The following is a 20,301-nucleotide window of genomic DNA, read 5'->3' as shown; positions in this document are numbered from 1 at the left end:
GTAATGATTTAAAAAGAGTGTGACATGTAGTTTAGTTGAAAGAAAAAGAGTAACTGAACCCCAACCTAAAAACTGGAATAGGTGTGTCTTGGAGAAAAGAATACTTGCTGTGTTTAATTAATAATAGCCTGGTTCTTCCTGGAAGTTCCCACTCCACTTTCTCTCCCTCTTTCTTTAGATAATCACAGTACAGACAAGGGGGTAGGATGACTCTGGCAGACAGCTCTGTAATTTTCTTCATTCATCTTGATGAGTAACTATTTCTCAAAATTCGCTGCAGTTTAAATTTCTGAAGCCAAGAAAAGGCAGAAGGAACCAATTTCATATCTGATTACCTTTGGTTGTCTTGCCTTCCCAAAGGGAAAAACTCTAGCTCTTCAATTTCAGTAAATACAGAAAAATAGACTTCTCCTCTTGAGACATTTATTTAACCAATAATATTCGGAATATGGTGTTACCTGGATGCTTTCATAGGAAATGCTTGGAATAAATTTTATTGGCATATCTGGCATGACATAATAAAATTGAACAGCAGCTAGACAGCTAAGGAACTCTAGCTGAAGGGGGTACAGAAAATTGTACTATTTAGTGACTTTTAAAGTCCGAAATTATTTCAGAATTAAAATTTGTTTAAATACCAAAGAAAGAGAGAAAAGAAGAGAGAGGAAGAAGGAAGCAGGATTTCACCAGGGTGGGAAGGGCACGAGAAAGTAATGAGAGAGGAAATTCTAGGTAAAGGTACAAGGAGACACAGACCCATATTGTGTATCCAAATAACTACAAGTAGTCCGAAAAGATGGAATATGAGATATCTGAGACAGAGGGTACAAGAAAGAGACTAGACAAATGTGGCACAAGAGAGGCCAGATCATAGAGGAACTTGTACACCCTATCAAGGTTTTTTGCTTGCATGTTATAGGGTTTCAAACCCCACTGAAGGGTTTGGAACATGAAAGTGACTGATTACATTTGCATTCTACAAAGGTCATAGCTGTCAATATGAAGAATGGATTAGAGAAAGGTGAAGCTAAAGATGAGAAAACCAATAAAAAGACGATTTAAACAGTCCAATAAAAGACTATGTAGAAAGAAAAAATTGTAAACTCACCCAAACTTTGATTTGAACTTGACTAAAATTGCAGTTGAAGCCACAAAGCACATATCACAATGACATTTTATGAGAACTCTCAAGAGGAAAGAAAGTTGTTGCTATAAGAGTCCTTGAGACTGCAAAGCACTGGGCTAGAAATCTATGCTGTGTTATAAAAATATGGAAGAAGCTAAGAAATACTTGCAAGCTCATTTTCATAAAAGAATGATAAAGAAAGAATTAGTCAGGTATATTGAAAAGTTAAACCTATAGTACTTCATATATTATTGTTCTAAACTTGAGATTCTGCCCAGTTAGCTAAAAGAGGGAGAAGGATTTCCAGTAATATTTTGCTTCCTAACCAGACATAGTTTTCTCCTATGAAATATAATTCTTAATTTCAAGGTTACTGCAAGCTTGTTTACTATGTTTGTGATCGTATGTCTTTGCTCACTATTTTTTTGTTATAGGAAGTTGTGTTTGCTAGATTATATTAGTTATAGAAATCGAGTTTATTCACTAAAATTGGATACTAACTTCTTTCTGTAACTTTTCCACTACATAAAGGCATGAATTAACTTGCTGGTTAGAGAGTATTGACTGTTGCTGTTGGTTTTCTCCCTATCGACCTAGTTAAGAAAAAAAAAAAAAACTAATGCATAATTCCAAAACGTTCATTGTAAATCATGTACCGTTTGTTTCTCCCACAATGACAAGGGTCCTAACCTAGAACATGGGTGATAATGGAGAGAAAAAAATAGAATCAAGCAATTTTATAGAGGCAGATAAATGGATCTTACTCTTTTAATGAGATATGAAGGATGGAAAAGAGTAAAGGGTATTACTAGATTTCTGTTTTAAGTGACAAGAAATATAGTGGTGTCATTAACCATGGTACAGTAGAAAGAGCAGGTTCAAAAGATGACGAGTATCACTTAAGACATACTGAACTGATGTACCTTTAATTACATTTAAGGAGATATTGAGCAGATCACTGAAAATATGGATCTGAGGTCAAGGGGGAGACTGGGGTTGGTGATAAAGATTTAAATATTATCAATGTGTTAGTGATAGTGGTGGCTATAACATCAATGCCCCCTGAAATAATGATTCTATACATCTGTATAGCATGTAGCAATTTTCAAAGCACACTTGCCTTATAATACTATCCCCTCTGAGGTAAGCAAGTCAGATGTAGTTATTCCCATTTTACAGAAGAAAACACTAGGAACTAGACAAGATAAAACTTGCCCAAATTCATGAGTCTATGCTAGAGTTTGGATTCTTAGACTCCAATACTGGTGTTCTTTCTTTTGTTCCATGTTGACTCAAAATGAAACCATTGTATACAAAGTCCACGGGAAGGGCCATGAGGCTTATAATACTATGCCCTCCAAACTGAGTAAACCTAATCACTTAGAAACAAATATCAGATTCTCCAGTGCACTAAAATCATAACAACTTAAACACACACAAACATGCACACATTTCATTCTTAAAGACCTTTAGGTAGTTATTACCTTCTTCTCACAGTTGGCATCTGTCTCCTTCTGGTACATTTCAAAGTCTTCCACCTTCTGTCACTGGGAAAGAACAACCACCCCCACCCACCCACGTCAATTAACCAAGTACGATGCTGCCTTCTACTTACTCTCCTGTGGCAAGAAAGATTAACTTTCCCAATGCCATCTACCTTAATTTATAAACAAGCAGAAAAGACAGAATGAGTAGACTGTCAGGTCCCACCTATCAACCCCATGAACTATTTGTAGAGGGCTGATGGAGAACTTAGGCAGGCACTAGATCACAGAAGAGCCATGTCATCCACTGTGCCATTGGGTTTTATGATCCATGTGACTCAGACCACAATATTCTCTAGGCTAAAATAATATCTCTTTTGAGAAACTGGTTTAAACTTATAAGTAAGAGGGTATTTATTTTCCAAAGGGAAAGAGTCTTGAATAGTTGAGGTAAAAATGGTACTGAATGAGACAGACCGGATTGCAGAGGAAATTTTTTAAAGAATAGTGGCCTATTTTAAGTCAAAAAGCAAGAACTCTTTGTAGAGTAGAAAGAAGTATCAGCCAGGCACAATGGCTCATGCCTGTAATCCCAGCACTTTGGGAGGCCAAGTGGGGCAGATCACTTGAGATCAGGAGTTCAAGACTAGCCTGGCCAACATGGTGAAACCCTATCTCTACTAAAAATATATCTAATCAAGTTAGCTGGGCATGGTGGCACATGCCTGTAATCCCAACTACTCAGGAGGCTGAGGCATGAGAACTCCTTGAACCCAGGAGGAAGTTGCAGTGAGCCGAGATCACGCCACTGCACTCCAGCCTGGGTGACAGAGTGAGACTCAGTCTCAAAAAAAAAAAAAAAAAAAAAAAGAGAAAGAAATATTAAAGGAACTAGAGAAGGAAACAAAAGCAATGTTACTAACAAAAATCTCTAATGTTAGAAGTAGTGTGCACTCAAGCATGTAGAATTGCATCCACTTTACAAAGTGGAAAATGAACATTTTTCAACTAGAATCACAATGGTGGCTATGGAAATGCAGCAAAGTGATCCAAAAATCAAAAGATATAAAGCAATCTCAGCAACTGAAATAAAGTTTCCGACACAACACTACTCTCACATCACACATAAATGTCAGACACAGTATATTTTATACCAAAGATCCCATTAAATTTAATGGAAATTTTACATGCACAAGGACTCCAGAGTTTGAATACATGAAATAAAGATTTGAATTGCTAATCCTAAAAATTAGACAAAAAAGCCCCTGTATTTGAAAAAAAACGTAGTAGGATTTGGGGGTTTGAGCAGTTTTCTTCTTTGGTGGGGGGTGAAATTGCTATTGGCTTATGAAGATGTTCTCAGTGGGCTTCATTTTTTATGTCCCTTTAATGTAGAGACTGACAAAATAGCTCACATAGATGGGTCCATAAAACATCTGGGAATGAATGAGGAAAATAAAATCAAAAGTAGGTGATGACAATAAAATAAAATACTGTGGAGAAAAAAGTAGGACATTGTGAAGGAAAGTCAGAAAAAGGACTTAAAGTAAGAAAGAAATATAAAGAATTGGATAATCTTATTGTGGTGGTATGATGAATGTTATCCTTGATTAGATATATACTAGGTATTAAGGATGAAACATTATCTCTTACAAAATGCAAAAAGAAATAAACACAAGCATATTCTAATTTTTAGTGTCATTAGGGATAGGCTTTTAAAAATGTATTCACTATATCTGCATTTTCCTAAAAAAGAGTTAAATAAAGAGACAACTAACATATATCTTTTATGGATATATACTTGAATTCACTCTAGATGGTCAAATAAAGAGCCTGCTTTCAGAAAAGTGGGATGGGTGAGGGATTAAGTAGTGGGTAGTGAGGCACAGAAGGAATAACAAAAGTGGAAAGCTGTCACCAACCCTTAGCCAAAGTCAAAGGAAGAACATACAGCTACTTAGCAGGAACTGTAATCATGGTAACCCACAGATTTGGTGCCAAAGCAGTAAGAAATTAATCACCAGACAGACCATTTTCTTCTCCAGCCCTCCAATTGTATGTTAATGCCTCCGATAACCCAAAACCAACTGGAAGGAAGCTCCTGATGAGGAAGCTTGCAAAACACAGTCTGTAAGAGTTAGCCTCTTAGAACGCAGAACAAAACAAGGCAAAGAAGGGTGGGAGATAGGCTAATGGGAGATGAACAAACAGAGAAAAACTAGCATGTTTATTAAAATGGTAAATCTAGTATACAGTTAATTTTGGATATTAAACTTTCATTTAACATATCAATGAGTATTTGAGGAATAAATAAAGTTAGATCCTTATCTTACACCACATACAAAAATCAACTCAAAACCAATTACAGGCATAAATATAAGATCTGAAACTGTAAAACTACAAGAAGAAAACATGGTAGAAAAGCTCCATGACATGGGTTGGGGCAATGATTTTTAGACATGACCCAAAAGCACAGGCAACAAAAGCAAAAATAGACAAACAAAATGGCATCAAACTAAAAATCTTCTGCACTGCAAAGAAAACAATTAACACAGTGAAGAGACAATCTGCAAAATGGGAGAATGTATTTGCAACCCATACTTCTGATAAGGGGTCAATATCCAAAATATATAAAAAAGTCGTCCAGACTTTAAGTAGGTGCTCAATAAACTTGTGGGGGGTGGAGCCAAGATGGCCGAATAGGAACAGCTCCGGTCTCCAGCTCCCAGCCCCAGCGACACAGAAGACTGGTGATTTCTGCATTTCTGCTTGAGGTACCGGTTTCATCTCACTAGGGAGTGCCAAACAGTGGGTGCAGGACAGTCGGTGAAGCGCACTGTGCGCGAGCCGAAGCAGGGCGAGGCACTGCCTCACTCGGGAAGCGCAAGGGGTCAGGGAGTTCCCTTTCCTAGTCAAAGAAAGGGGTAACAGACGGCACCTGGAAAATCGGGTCAGTCCCACCCTCATACTGCGCTTTCCCAACGGGCCTGGAAAACGGCACACTAGGAGATTGTATCCCGCACCTGGCTCGGAGGGTCCTATGCCCACGGAGTCTCACTGATTGCTAGCACAGCAGTCTGAGATCAAGCTGCAAGGCGGCAGCGAGGCTGGGGGAGGGGCGCCCGCCATTACCCAGGCTTGCTTAGGTAAACAAAGCAGCCAGGAAGCTCGAACTGGGTGGAGCCCACCACAGCTCAAGGAGGCCTGTCTGCCTCTGTAGGCTCCACCTCTGGGGGCAGGGCACAGACAAACAAAAAGTCAGCAGGAATCTCCAGAGACTTAAATGTCCCTGTCTGACTGACAGCTTTGAAGAGAGTAGTGGTTCTCCCAGCACGCAGCTGGAGATCTGAGAACGGACAGACTGCCTCCTAAAGTGGGTCCCTCAGCCCTGAGCAGCCTAACTGGGAGGCACCCCCCCAGAAGGGAAAGACTGACACCTCACTGGGCCAGGTACTCCTCTGAGACAAAACTTCCAGAGGAACTATCAGACAGCTGAATTGGTGGTCTCACGAAAATCCGCTGTTCTGCAGCCACCGCTGCTGACACCCAGCCAAACAGGGTCTGGAGTGGACCTCTAGTAAACTCCAACAGACCTGCAGCTGAGGGTCCTGTCTGGTAGAAGGAAAACTATCAAACAGAAAGGACATCCACACCAAAAACCCATCTGTACATCACCATCATTAAAGCCCAAAAGTAGATAAAACCGCAAAGATGGGGAAAAAACAGAGCAGAAAAACTGGAAACTCTAAAAAGCAGAGCACCTCTCCTCCTCCAAAGGAACGCAGTCCCTCACCAGCAATGGAACAAAGCTGGATGGAGGATGACTTTGACGAGTTGAGAGAAGAAGGCTTCAGATGATCAAACTACTCTGAGCTACGGGAAGAAATTCAAAACAATAGCAAAGAAGTTAAAAACTTTGAAAAAAAATTAGAAGAATGGATAACTAGAATAACCAATGGAGAGAAGGGCTTAAAGGAGATGGAGGAGCTGAAAGCCAAGTTTCGAGAACTACGTGAAGATTGCAGAAGCCTCAGTAGCAGATGCAATCAACTGGAAGAAAGGGTATCGCAGATGGAAGATGAAATGAATGAAATGAAGCGAGAAGGGAAGTCTAGAGAAAAAAGAATAAAAAGAAATGAACAAAGCCTCCAAGAAATTTGGGACTACGTGAAACGACCAAACCTACGTCTGATTGGTGTACCTGAAAATGACGGGGAGAATGGAACCAAGTTGGAAAACACTCTGCAAGATATTATCCAGGAGAACTTCCCCAATCTAGCAAGGCAGGCCAACATTCAGATTCAGGAAATACAGAGAACGCCACAAAGATACTCCTCGAGAAGAGCAACTCCAAGACACATAATTGTCAGATTCACCAAAGTTGAAATGAAGGAAAAAATGTTAAGGGCAGCCAGAGAGAAAGGTCGGGTTACCCACAAAGGGAAGCCCATCAGGCTAACAGCTGATCTCTCCGCAGAAACTCTACAAGCCAGAAGAGAGTGGGGGCCGATATTCAACATTCTTAAAGAAAAGAATTTTCAACCCAGAATTTCCTATCCAGCCAAACTAAGCTTCATAAGTGAGGGAGAAATAAAATACTTTACAGACAAGCAAATGCTGAGTGATTTTGTCACCACCAGGCCTGCCCTAAAAGAGCTCCTGAAGGAAGCACTAAACATGGAAAGGAACAACCGGTACCAGCCACTGCAAAAACATGCCAAATTGTAAAGACCATCGAGGCTAGGAAGAAACTGCATCAACTAATGAGCAAAATAACCAACTAACATCATAATGACAGGATCAGATTCACACATAACAATATTAACGTTAAATGTAAATGGACTAAATGCTCCAATTAAAAGACACAGACTGGCAAACTGGATAAGGAGTCAGGACCCATCAGTGTCCTGTATTCAGGAAACCCATCTCACGTGCAGAGACACACATAGACTCAAAATAAAGGGATGGAGGAAGATCTATCAAGCAAATGGAAAACAAAAAAAGGCAGGGGTTACAATCCTAGTCTCTGACAAAATAGACTTTAAACCAACAAAGATCAAAAGAGACAAAGAAGGCCATTACATAATGGTAAAGGGTTCAATTCAACAAGAAGAGCTAACTATCCTAAATATATATGCACCCAACACAGGAGCACCCAGATTCATAAAGCAAGTCCTGAGTGACCTACAAAGGGACTTAAACTCCCACACAATAATAATGGGAGATTTTAACACCCCACTGTCAACATTAGACAGATCATCTAGACAAAAAGTTAACAAGGATATCCAGGAATTGAACTCAGCTCTAAACAAAGTGGACCTAATAGACATCTACAGAACTCTCCACCCCAAGTCAACAGAATATACATTTTTTTCAGCACCACACCACACCCATTCCAAAATTGACCACATAGTTGGAAGTAAAGCTCTCCTCAGCAAATGTAAAAGAACAGAAATTATAACAAACTGTCTCTCAGACCACAGTGCAATCAAACTAGAACTCAGGATTAAGAAACTCACTCAAAACCACTCAACTACATGGAAACTGAACAACCTGCTCCTGAATGACTACTGGGTACATAATGAAATGAAGGCAGAAATAAAGATGTTCTTTGAAACCAACGAGAACAAAGACACAACCTACCAGAATCTCTGGGACACATTCAAAGCAGTGTGTAGAGGGAAATTTATAGCACTAAATGCCCACAAGAGAAAACAGGAAAGATCCAAAATTGACACCCTAACATCACAATTAAAAGAACTAGAAAAGCAAGAGCAAACACATTCAAAAGCTAGCAGAAGGCTAGAAATAACTAAAATCAGAGCAGAACTGAAGGAAATAGAGACACAAAAAACCCTTCAAAAAATTAATGAATCCAGGAGCTGGTTTTTTGAGAAGATCAACAAAATTGATAGACCGCTAGCAAGACTAATAAAGAAGAAAAGAGATAAGAATCAAATAGATGCAATAAAAAATGAAAAAGGGGATATCACCACCGATCCCACAGAAATACAATCTACCATCAGAGAATACTACAAACACCTCTATGCAAATAAACTAGAACATCTAGAAGAAATGGATAAATTCCTCGACAAATACACCCTCCCAAGACTAAATCAGGAAGAAGTCGAATCTCTGAATAGACCAATAACAGGTTCTGAAATTGTGGCAATAATCAATAGCTTACCAACCAAAAAGAGTCCAGGACCTGATGGATTCACAGCCGAATTCTACCAGAGGTACAAGGAGGAACTGGTACCATTCCTTCTGAAACTATTCCAATCGATAGAAAAAGAGGGAATCCTCCCTAACACATTTTATGAAGCCAGCATCATCCTGATACCAAAGCCAGGCAGAGACACAACCAAAAAAGAGAATTTTAGACCAATATCTTTGATGAACATTGATGCAAAAATCCTCAATAAAATACTGGCAAACCGAATCCAGCAGCACATCAAAAAGCTTATACACCATGATCAAGTGGGCTTCATCTCTGGGATGCAAAGCTGGTTCAACATACGCAAATCAATAAATGTAATCCAGCATATAAACAGAACCAAAGACAAAAACCACATGATTATCTCAATAGATGCAGAAAAGGCTTTTGACAAAATTCAACAACCCTTCATGCTAAAAACTCTCAATAAATTAGGTATTGATGGGACGTATCTCAAAATAATAAGAGCTATCTACGACAAGCCCACAGCCAATATCATACTGAATGGGCAAAAACTGGAAGCATTCCCTCTGAAAACTGGCACAAGACAGGGATGCCCTCTCTCACCGCTCCTATTCAACATAGTGCTGGAAGTTCTGGCCAGAGCAATCAGGCAGGAGAAGGAAATAAAGGGTATTCAATTAGGAAAAGAGGAAGTCAACCTGTCCCTGTTTGCAGATGACATGATTGTATATCTAGAAAATCCCATTGTCTCGGCCCAAAATCTCCTTAAGCTGATTAGCAACTTCAGCAAAGTCTCAGGATACAAAATCAATGTACAAAAATCACAAGCATTCTTGTACACCAATCACAGACAAACAGAGAGCCAAATCATGAGTGAACTCCCATTCACAATTGCTTCAAAGAGAATAAAATACCTAGGAATCCAACTTACAAGAGATGTGAAGGACCTCTTCAAGGAGAACTACAAACCACTGCTCAATGAAATAAAAGAGGATACAAACAAATGGAAGAACATTCCATGCTCATGGGTTGGAAGAATCAATATCGTGAAAATGGCCATACTGCCCAAAGTAATTTATAGATTCAATGCCATCCCCATCAAGCTACCAATGACTTTCTTCACAGAATTGGAAAAAACTACTTTAAAGTTCATATGGAACCAAAAAAGAGCCCGCATCGCCAAGTCAATCCTAAGCCAAAAGAACAAAGCTGGAGGCATCACGCTACCTGACTTCAAACTATACTACAAGGCTACAGTAACCAAAACAGCATGGTACTGGTACCACAACAGAGATATAGATCAATGGAACAGAACAGAGCCCTCAGAAATGATGCCGCATATCTACAACTATTTGATCTTTGACAAACCTGACAAAAACAAGAAATGGGGAAAGGATTCCCTATTTAATAAATGGTGCTGGGAAAACTGGCTAGCCATATGTAGAAAGCTGCAACTGGATCCCTTCCTTACACCTTATACAAAAATTAATTCAAGATGGATTAAAGACTTAAATGTTAGACCTAAAACCATTAAAATCCTACAAGAAAACCTAGGCAATACCATTCAGGCCATAGGCGTGGGCAAGGACTTCATGTCTAAAACACCAAAAGCAATGGCAACAAAAGCCAAAATTGACAAATGGGATCTCATTAAACTAAAGAGCTTCTGCACAGCAAAAGAAACTACCATCAGAGTGAACAGGCAACCTACAGAATGGGAGAAAATTTTTGCAACCTACTCATCTGACAAAGGGCTAATATCCAGAATCTACAATGAACTCAAACAAATTTACAAGAAAAAAACAAACAACCCCATCAAAAAGTGGGCAAAGGACATGAACAGACACTTCTCAAAAGAAGACATTTATGCAGCCAGAAAACACATGAAGAAATGCTCATCATCACTGGCCATCAGAGAAATGCAAATCAAAACCACAGTGAGATACCATCTCACACCAGTTAGAATGGCCATCATTAAAAAGTCAGGAAACAACAGGTGCTGGAGAGGATGTGGAGAAATAGGAACACTTTTACACTGTTGGTGGGACTGTAAACTAGTTCAACCATTGTGGAAGTCAGTGTGGCAATTCCTCAGGGATCTAGAACTAGAAATACCATTTGACCCAGCCATCCCATTACTGGGTATATACCCAAAGGAGTATAAATCATGCTGCTATAAAGACACATGCACACGTATGTTTATTGCGGCACTATTCACAATAGCAAAGACTTGGAACCAACCCAAATGTCCAACAACAATAGACTGGATTAAGAAAATGTGGCACATATACACCATGGAATACTATGCAGCCATAAAAAATGATGAGTTCGTGTCCTTTGTAGGGACATGGATGAAACTGGAAAACATCATTCTCAGTAAACTATCGCAAGGACAAAAAACCAAACACCGCATGTTCTCACTCATAGGTGGGAATTGAACAATGAGAACTCATGGACACAGGAAGGGGAACATCACATTCCGGGTACTGTTGTGGGGTGGGGGGTGGGGGGGGCGGGGACAGCATTAGGAGATATACCTAATGCTAAATGACGAGCTAATGGGTGCAGGAAATCAACATGGCACATGGATACATATGTAACAAACCTGCACGTTGTGCACATGTACCCTAAAACCTAAAGTATAATTAAAAAAAAAAAAAAAAAAAAATTAAAAAAAAAAAAAAAAAAAGAGTCAAACAAAACAAAAAAATAAATAAAAAATAAAAATAAAAAAAAAAAGTCAATAGCAAGAAAACAACCAAATTAAAACATGGGCAAAGGATCTGAACAGAAATACTTCAAAAGAAGATACAAAAATGGCCAATAGGCACATGAAAAAAAACCTCAGCATCACTAATCATTAGGAAACTGCAAATTAAAAGTATAATGAGATATCACCTCAGACCTGTTAGAATGGCTTTTATAAAAAAAATGTACAATAAGTGTTGAAGAGGATATGGAGAAAAGGGAACTCTTGTATGTTGTTGGTGGGACTGTAAATTAATACAGCCATTATGGACAACAGTATGGAGCCTCCTCAAATAATTAAAAATAGAACTATCCTATGACCCAGTAATTCCATTTTAGAATATATAGCCAAAGGAACTGACATCAATATGTGGAAGAAATATCTGCACTCCCATGTTCATTGCAGCATTATTCACAGTAGCCAAGACATGAAAACAACCTAAGTGTCCATCAACACCTGAAATGATAAAGAAAAAATGGTATATATATACAATGGAATAGTATTCAGCCTTAAAAAAGGAAGACATCATGCTAAGTAAAATAAGACAGCCACAGAAAGACAAATACTGCATGATCTCACTTATATGTGGAATCTAACAAAGTTGAACTCACAGAAGTAGAAAGTAGAATGATGGTTACCTGAGGCTGGGGAAGTGGGGGAGAGAGAATGGAAAGTTGTTGATCAAAGAGTACAAAGTTTTAGATAGACAGGGGAATAGGTTTTGAGATATATTGCACAATAGGATGACTAAAGTCAATAATAACATATTATGCAAGATATTTCAAAATAGCTAAGAGGATAAATTTCAAATGTCTAACCAAACAAATGATAGGTAAGCAAGGTGATGGATATGTCTTGCTTTAACCAATAAATAGAATGTGACAGAAGTGATGTCATGGGAATTTCAGAGTCTGGGTTTCTGAAGATGTTGCAGCTTCTGCTTTTGTGCTGTTAAAATGCTGCCCTGACCAGCGGAGTAAGGAAGCTGGTCTAGCCTGCTGGAGCGTCTGAGGTACTTTAGGAGAACCAGTGTCTTAGTGGGTGATCAGCACCAATGGCCAAGCATGGAAATGAGCCATATCAGACCTTCCAGCCCAGTCCACCCTCCCGCTGAATGCAGCCCCATGTGCAAGCTCAGGTAAAAACCAGCAGTGGAATCTCACAGCCAACCCACAGAATCATGAGAAAAAAAAATCTGTCACTATTTGATTCATTAGATTTTGGTGCTGTTTTGTTTCTCAGCAATCATTAACAGATATGGACTCCATAAGAGGCACTGGACATGTCTCTGAATCACTGATTGATTTCAGTTTCATCCTATAATAGAAATGTAGGAAACTATAGATCATGAAAATTCCTTCCAGGAAAATGAAGTCATTTGAGTTTGAAGGTGAAAGAGTCACATATAAATTGATTAAAAATCAAGTTGTGTGTGTTTATGAGAGGAAAAGGTAATTAATAAAGTCAAATTATATGTGCAAACCACACCAAAACTAATGATCAAACCTACTTCCAGGGTGTGTGTGGCCTTGTTTGGGCCATCTTCCCATGGGCAGACTGCACTGCCAGTGTGCCCGCCCACCCCTGGGTAAACAAGGTGCCGCAATGCACAGGACACTGCCATTGTGGGGAGACAATGCAAGGACTTGTGGGTTTTACCAACACCATCATATTCTAGAGCAGAAGTCTGAAAATTCAAGAATGCTAAATTCAAACCCAGCCTTCAAAGTCATGAGAGAGGTAGATTTGCCAAGAGATGAAGACAATACAATGTATTTAAGTTTGTTTTGATTCAAAACTTCAAAATATTTAGACATATATTATCCAGACCTCCATTGTACTCTTCTCTGGAACCCCACAAATGTTGGAAGTAGTTACTAACTCTCTAAATTGGGGTCCACTGACCCCTGAGGATCCATAGATATATTCTTTCCCATCACACATTCACTTTCAATGATAATATAAAACTCATCATTTGAGTTTCAGCTGAACAAAATATTAAGTACTTGAAATATGCTAAGTGCTCTGTAAGGTGATCCTTGATAATTACTGAAATAACTCTTTGGTTGAAAATAAATATCCCCAATATTTTTAATTTTGGAACACCATGAGATAGTCTTCCAAAACCTGATGTAACTTTAAGCAGTTTTGTTTTCTTTTTTATACTCTCATTTCTAATTCCTTTTTAATAAGCAACTGAAATGTAGATGGGATTATAGCTGTTCTTTATCATCTTCTTGTGTTTAGTTTCTTGTTGTTTTTAATAATGAGTTTGCATTGCTCTGTAATAAAATTGTAAAAGTAAAAAATTACTCAAAGAGTACACAAAACTATAAAAGTCTCTATGGCTAATTCCCTGAGCCAGGGAAGTAGCAAAATGGCAAATAAAGGGAAAATTCAAGATACATTTTGGAGGAATTTTGGATGAATCTTGGAGATACAGTGAGAGTTGAGAGTTAAAGGTGAAAGAGAGGTGGAACCAACAGCAAAGTCCAGGCTGTTGGCTCCAGCAGTAGGTAAAAAAAGTGGTTGCCACACGTAATGGCTCACGCCTGTAATCCCAGCACTTTTGGAGGCCAAGTTGGGTGGATCACTTGAGGTCAGGAGTTCGAGACCAGCCTGGCCAACATAGTGAAACCCCGTCTCTACTAAAAATACAGAAATTAGCCGAGCATGATGGAGGGTACCTGTAATCCCAACTACTTGGGCAGCTGAGGCAGGAGAATCGCTTGAACTCGGGAAGCAGATGTTTCAGTGAGCCGAGATCACACCACTGCACTCCAGCCTGGGTGACAGAGTGAGACACTGTCTCAAAAACAAAACAAAACAAAAAAAATAAAAATAAAGTGGTGATGCTCACTGAGATGGGCAACACATGTGGAGAGAAGCAGTTGAGAGGATAGTGACGATAATTATGTGCAAAAATGATGCATGTGGAGCAGATGAGATGGCAGAGCACACCGTGCCAGTGTGACTCTTCTGCCAATTAATTGAAGTTATGATCATCCTTGTTTCAGAAAATTTGCCCCATTTGTTCACTTTTAGCATGTCAATCCGAATCTAAAGCTGTTTCTTGCTTTTATTTTGCCCAACATTACATTTTACTAGTGAAGCACCCTTCTTCTACAGCAGGCAGGCTCAGAGGAGTTGGCTCCCAGAACCCCTGATGGAAACACTACAGGGAGTGAAAACTGGGTTCAAGTCTGGCTTGCTGCAGTGCCTCCTCTTAATGGGTAGGAATGTAATATTCATTAAAAAGAATTCAGACTTCAATCACTCTAATGATCATGAAACTTCTTTCATCAATGCATAATAGAACAAAAAGATTGATTTTCATTAGGCATGACTTTCAACATTTTTTACTTCTTATATAAAAAATGAATCTGTTCAAAGTCTTTCAAGGTCCAAGATATTTCTGATCTTCTTGGAAATTGTAGGTAAGTTTTTACACAGTTTGCTGCCCTTCACCACCATAGTCAATTTAGAATATTCCATTATCTGGTGAAATTTTGCAGCTTAAATTGCCTTCAATTTAGGAGCCCCCCCGCCCACTTCCCAGTAAAATGTTATTTTTGAAAAGGACATTTAGTATGACTAGGACATTGTGACTTTTTTTCTTATTGTAGGTTATAGAAGAAAGGAGGAACAGGAGATAGTTACTAATAATATTTGTACACTGAATTTATAGTCCCTAAAAGTTAAAAATGATTACTCAGTATTTCCTAAGTATCAACGAAAAACTGAACAGCTTCATCAGAATATGATCTCATTCACAGACATCTGCATTTGCAAGATGTTAAATAAATGTGAGTCCTCCAGAGTCTGTAGCCACTTTAGATTGTATGGACTTACCCTGTGTTTTCAAGATGGATTCTTGTTAAACTTGAAGGTCAATCTGTTTACAAACTTTGAAGAGTTGAATTAGAAGGGCCCATAGAAGTCACAAAACCTGACTTGGTCGATTAGAGAATCGCATTCTCCTGGCCACAGTAATTGAAACAAAATCACAGAATAATGGTGATATAGCAATAAGAAATCTTTCAAAGAGATATAAAAAAAAAACAAAAAAGAACAGCCCTCCAAGTGGCTCAAGCATGAAAAACATCTATTGATTTATATGACTAAAATCTAGTAGAGTCAATGTTACGGTTTGGCTCTGTGTCCCCACCCAAATCTCACCTTGAATTACTGTTCCCATAATCCCCACGTGTGGTGAGAGGGACCTGGTGGGAGGTAATTGAATCATGGGGCTGGTTACCCTAATGCTGTTCTTGTGATAGTGAGAGTTCTCACAAGATCTGATGGTCTTATAAGGGGTTTTCCCCCCTTTACTCAGATTTCTTGCTGCTGCCATGTGAAGAAGGACATATTTGCTTCCCCTTCCACCATGATTGTAAGTTTCTTGAGACCTACCCAGCCATGCTGAACTGTAAGTCAATTAAACGTCTTTCCTTTATAAACTACCCAGTCTCAGGCATGTCTTTAATAGTAGTGTAAGAACAGACTAATACAGGAGGCTTCCAGGCACAACAGGATGCAGAAGCTCAGAACATGTCAGCAAGGCTGGGTTTGTCTTTATTTCTCAGTTTTGACTTTCCAAATTATTGACTTCATTTTCAGGCTTCAGGAGACGATGCCTAGAAATCTAGGCCAACCTATCCCTTATTGCCAAAAGTCCCAGAGAAGAGAAAAAAAAAAGTGCACATCTTTTCCAGGAGTCCTAGCACTACGAGATGATTGGATCTCACTAACACTGATTGAGTCATGTCACCAGTCTTCAACCAATCACAACATCCAGGAGATTGTAATGTTCTGATTCGCCCAATCTGTGTCACAGTCTCACCAAAGCCAGTGGGAGTCAACTCCACCTGAAACAGGTGAAGTGAGTGTGAGGTCAGGATGATTCCTCAGGAGAAAAAAGAAGAGGTTGGGTGGTATAAAAACAGATGCCTATAACAGCAGGAAAGCAGCACCTGGATCACCAGGGCCCTGACTTCAAGAAAGAAGCTGTTTCCACCACTTCTTTCTCTCTAATTTAAAATCTCTGAACAAGTTACTAGGAAGAAAGGACAGCAGATGTATAAGCAATAGGTAGAGTGAGAGCCTCCTTGGACTGAACACAAAACAACAGAGCTTGAGCCAGCTTGCTTGCTGCCCAGGACCAATAAAGCAACAAGACAGTGGAAAGAAGGGGCTTGCCTACTTGCATTCACTGCCCAATCTTTGTTTGACTGGGGTCTCTTCCTTCACATTGTTGTTTTTCCCCATTGGAAGTTGACTGTTTGACATCCCATGGATCAGCAAGTGATAGAAAGATGATGGTCTCCTCAGCAAGTGATAGAAAGATGATGGTCTCCTTATCGCAAAGAAAGAACCTTCCTGTGTGTTCCACCAACACATGAGAGGCCAACTGAAGTGTTGAGAGAAGGAGTAATACAGAATGGGGTCATGGGATCCATCTGTGGCAAATTTCCCAGTTTTCTCAGTTTTGCTAAGGGGCAGCCAGCCCAGGCCCCACCAGCCCTAGTCATATAATGGAAGGCACCAACTTCCACAGGACATCTTCTGAAAACTCTACATCTGATCCTGCATGTAGACTTAGACACATCTACTAACTTACTTTTCAAGGCCTGTATTAACTATACAGACAAGACTGAGCTCTCTCTTTTTCCTCTTGGATTGAGAATTCCTGGAGAAGCAACCAATTGCCCCAGCTTGCATCATTTGTCCAATTCAAGTTATCCTGTGACCAAGAGAGTGGGACACAAAAAACAAAATGGCTGCTCCCATGGAGACCATATAAAGTCACCATGAGGAGATAGTTCCAAAGAATTAGGGTGAGGGAAGAGCAGATGATACAACAAGTGACCAGGCCACAGCAATTTGACTGCACTGGCTATATGCTCCTACTGCTGCTGCCTAGGGAAAACGTTGACTCTTAGGCCAGGGATTTACTAAGGTATGTAGGGACACCAGCAGGCTACAATTTCGTATTCATTCATTTCTTTGATAAATAAGGGAAAAAAGTTTTCTATTAATATAAATAATATCCTTCCTTATGTTCTAAATAAGGAATTTATTATGTAATTTTTAAACTCATTTCACCAATTTTTCTATCAGCAAAACAATTCACAAATGTTAGACACCCAATCTCACTAAGCATAGAGAAAAGTTATATACTCGTATATTTATAAGGCTTTAAATTTTGTTTCCAGGTTTAACGTTCAGGTCATCTTTCTCACTTTTCCATAGTTTATGGTCTCCAGTTTTCTGTTGCAATCTTTCTGACCCAGATAACTTTCTGGGAGACATACTAAAGTATTTAAAATGCATATAATAAAATAAAATATAAAAGCAAAGCATAAAACATGATTAACACAGTGAGGTCAAAGTTAAACACACATTTGAATGTGTAAAGACACTGAGTTTATTTCTCAGAATGAATCTGATCTTCCTCAAAGTCTTTACTTTATTGGATAGTAGAGGGAACGCTTCAATCAATTTTATCTATTAAACTTAGTCCAACTCAATAAATCAAACAGTGCCATTGCAATGATCCACTCCTGTTCAGATAAATTGCCTGCCCTCACCTATTTCTCTCCCCTCCTCTTCCTCCTCTCCCAGATGGGGCTGGGTGAGGAGGGGCTGGGGAAGGAGGGCTTACATAGCCTCCTGGTGCAGAGAAAGTCTCATTTTCCCACACATGGGTCCTTGTGTTCTCCTCTGGGTCCCCTGATCACTGAGATAAGGCTCTTTGGCTGTCCGGTGGTGAGTCATCCCCCTGGCATCAAATGATAAAATCTGTGACAGGTTCTCTTACTTTGATCAGTAACCTGTGATCACTCCTATTGAACTTGCCCCTCTTCAGCAATTGCTGGTGTTGTGTCTACTCTGAGATCTCACTGTAATATCTTGTTGATCCCTAGGCAGAATTGTGTGCTCAATTATCATCAACTATATGATCACTTCACATCCCTCTGACATCCTCCTGGTAAATTAACCAACAAGCACCATCAGCTACTTCCCAGGTCCCTGAAGAACATGTGAGAATGTCTTGATAGGTTTCACCCTTATAGAGATTGAGTCTTCCTGAATAAACACTCTACACCAAGGATTTTAGGTCAGACGCAGTGGCTCATGACTGTAATCCTAGCACTTTGGGAGGCCGAGGCGGGTGGATCACCTGAGGTCAGGAGTTCAAGACCAGCCTGGCCAACATGGTAAATCCTCGTCTCTATTAAAAATACAAAAATTAGCCAGTCATGGTGGTGGGTGCCTGTAATCCCAGCTACTCGGGAGGCTGAGGCTGGAGAATCACTTGAACCTGGGAGGTTGCAGTGAGCAGAGATCACATCATTGCACTCCAACCTGGGCAACAAGAGCAAAATTCCCTCTAAAAAAAAAAGGGGGGGGGGATTTTATTCTAGGGTAGCCACCACAGGTTGGTGTGAGAGTGAGAGGAGCCATCATGAAAGGTGGTCTTTTCTCAGATCTCTTAATAGAAAAGTAAGACAAAATAGCCGCCTCCTTTAGGCCTTCCCTCACTTCATCTAATATCTCTCTGGTATTAGACTTTCTACCTAGAAGAGAAAAATCACACGTCAAATGTGTCTCAACTCGTTTTCCCTTACTCTCATTCCGTTCTCCTTTTGACAGTCAACTGAGAAGCAAAAGAGTAAAGATTTTTCTACCTCTTCCTTTTAAACCGAACTTTCTCTATATTACATGCTTCTCCTTCTCAAGGTAGAATTTTCTGTCCCACTTTCTCTGATTCTATATTGACGGCTGCCAGGGAACAGGATATAGGAGGAAGTGGAATAAAAACCTAGGCCAGGCGCGGTGGCTCATGCCTGTAATCCCAGCACTTTGGGAGGCCGAGGCGGGCAGATCACCTGAGGTCAGGAGTTCGAGACCAGCCTCAGCATGGAGAAACCTCGTCTCTACTAAAAATACAAAATTAGCCGGGCATGGTGGTGCATGCCTGTGATCCCAGCTACTCAGGAGGCTGAGACAGGAGAATTGCTTGAACTCGGGAGGTGGAGGTTACGGTGGGCCGAGATTGCGCCATTGCACTCCAGCCTGGGCAACAAGAGCGAAACTCCGTCTCAAAAAAAAAAAAAAAAAAAAAAAAAAAAACCTAGATTATAATATTTCCAATATATTTTCCAATTTGCATGTGTATGTTGCATCAAAGAATGGTCAGTGCTATCAAAGATGCCTTTTGCTTTGCATTTGAAATTGTTGTCTGCTTTGGGGAAAAAAATGGCCTGATTTATATTTTGCTTGCTTTATAAGAAGTCACATGTGGAGTCCTGAATAAAAGAGGCACTTAGGACATTTCTGATTTATTCCTGTGGTGTTTTTACATCCCTATATAAGTGGACACCAGAGGGGAGCCCTCTGGCTGACCCACACAAAATCCCGCTCTGCCCGGACCATAATTTCCCCGATAAAAGAGAGATTTAGCAACTGTTAAAGAAAAAAAAAAAGAGAGACTTTCTTGCTAATGTAATTAAATGAGCTGAGAAAAGGAAGTGTTTTGGAAAGAAGGTGAGCAGCCATCCAAAGCAATTCTGCCAAGAATAAATATTTATGGATTTGTCTGTTGATGGGAAGCCCTGGCCGCTGATTACATTCTGGCTTGTGTGGTCTCTAAATACTTCCCATGAACTCGCATTGTTGGACTCAAAGTCATTAAGCATTATGTCATCAGCAGCTGTTGCCTGAAGCCCTCTCACGGTGTTACATACAAAAGGTCCTG

The 20,301-nt window shown here is 39.7% G+C and overlaps 1 protein-coding gene across 1 annotated transcript in view; it reads right to left on the bottom strand.

The window, feature by feature from the left end:
• The window catches only part of SLC30A8 (solute carrier family 30 member 8), a 244,935-nt gene that overhangs the window by 114,997 nt on the left and 109,637 nt on the right, over positions 1–20,301 (bottom strand). The gene's annotated exons all lie outside the window — the stretch shown is intronic.

This window comes from Hylobates moloch, unplaced genomic scaffold, assembly GCF_009828535.3.
Source record: "Hylobates moloch isolate HMO894 unplaced genomic scaffold, HMol_V3 SCAFFOLD_9, whole genome shotgun sequence".
Classification (NCBI taxonomy): domain Eukaryota; kingdom Metazoa; phylum Chordata; class Mammalia; order Primates; family Hylobatidae; genus Hylobates; species Hylobates moloch.
The sequence above is the reverse complement of the archived record's forward strand: the minus strand, read 5'-3'. Positions and strand labels throughout refer to the sequence as shown.